We start from the raw sequence: 2,008 nt of genomic DNA on the forward strand, positions 1-2,008 counted from the left end.
TATGCATGCAAAACCTGCACAATGAATAAGAAAGACTGAAGAAGAATTGATGCACTTGAACTTTGACGTTGGCGAAGTGTATTGAATATACGATAGACTGCTGTAGGAAATGAACGAATCTGTCTCGGAAGAAGTACAGCCAGAATGCTCCTTAGAAGCAAGGAATACTTTGTCACAAGTACTTTGGACATGTTATCAGGACAGACCATTCCCTGGAGAAGGACATCATGCATGGTAAAGTAGAGAGTCAGCAAAAAAGAGTAAGACCCTCAATGAGACGGATTGACACAGTGGCTGCAACAACGGGCTCCAACATAGCAAAGATTTGGAAGATGGCGCAGGACTGGGCAGTGTTTCGTTCTGTTGTACATAGGATCACTATGAGTTGAAATCAACTCAACAGCACATAACAACATAACAACAACAATAAAAAGAGAAATGAAGTCCTGATACACGCCACAGCTTAGATGAACCTTGAAAACTATATGCTGAGCAAAATAAGTCAGTCACAAAAGGATAAATACAGTATGATCTCACTTATATGAAATAAGCAAATATACAGAAATCAAAGCCTATCAGTGGTTATCAAAGGTGGGTGAGAGGGTGAGACGAGTTACTGTTTACGAGGCACAAAGTTTATGTTAATGGTGGCAGAATGATTGGAAAAGGATAGTGATAATGGTTAAACAACATGATGAATGTAATCAATGTCACTGAATTAAATACGTAAAAATTGTTAAATTGGCAAACATTTTGTTATATATGTTTGTAACACAATTTTTTAAAAAGTGCAATTAACAAAAATTAAAAATAGAGAAAAGAAACAGTAAATAAAACTATTATCCCAAAGCCTGGTTTTTAGGTTGAGAAGAGACTATAGAGAAGCATCTATAAGAGCAAGAAAATCTATTAGGTTTATTGAAATTATTTATTTATATTGTGCTTTAGGTGAAAGTTTATAGCTCATGTTAATTTCTCATTCAAAAATTTATACACATATTGTTTTGTGACATTGGTTGCAGTCCCCACAATGTGACTGCATGCTCCCCCTTTCCATCCCGGGTTCCCTGTGTCCATTCGTCCAGTTCCTGTCCCTTCCTGCCTTCTCGTCCTGTTGTTGGACAGGAGGTGCCCATTTGGTCTCATATATTTGATTGAACTAGAGGAGTACTTTTCTCAAGTGTATTAATTCTTTGTTTTATAGGTCTGTCTAATCTTTGTCTGAAAAGTGGGCTATGTGTTAGCAGAGGGTCCAGGGTCCATAGTTTCGTGTGTTCCTCCAGACTCTGTCAGATTATTAAGTTTGGTCTTTATTCGTGAATTTGAATTCTGTTCTACATTTTTCTCCTGCTCTGTCTGGGACTCTTTGTTGTGTTCCCTGTCAGGGTGGTCATTGGTGATAGCCGGGCACCATCTAGTTCTTCTGGTCTCTGGTGGAGTCTCTGGTTCATGTGGTCCTTTAGTCCTTTGGGCTAACATTTTCCTGTGTCTTTGGTTTTCATAATTCTCCTTTGCACACCACAGTACTTTTATCTCTCAAACTTGACTGCATTTACCAGAAAAGTAGGCTGGATTTTAGTCATGCAAATATGATCTTAAAATTCTATAGAATGTTCTGAAGAAACATGTTAAGTCTCTTAATTTATTTTATTTCTTTTTTTTTTCTTAGGATGGGACCAATAGATGTATCTTAGATGGCTGCTCGAAAGCTTTTAAGACCCCAGACACTGCTCACCAAAGTGGGATGTAGAACATTTTCTTTACAAACTACGTTATGCCAATTGACCTAGAAGTCCCCCGAGACCATGGTCCCCAGGTCCCAGCCCCAGCTACTCTGTCCCTCAAAGCATTTACATGTGTCTAGGAAACTTCTATGCTTTTGCTTTGGCCCAGTTGTGCTGACTTTCCCCTGTATTGTGTGTTGTCCTTCCCTTCACCGAAGTTGACACTTTTATCTAGTTAGTGATTTTCCCTCTCCCTTTCTCCCAACCCTAGTAACCATGAAAGA

The sequence above is a fragment of the Trichechus manatus genome, unplaced genomic scaffold (assembly GCF_000243295.1).
Source record: "Trichechus manatus latirostris isolate Lorelei unplaced genomic scaffold, TriManLat1.0 scaffold00026, whole genome shotgun sequence".
NCBI lineage: Eukaryota > Metazoa > Chordata > Mammalia > Sirenia > Trichechidae > Trichechus > Trichechus manatus.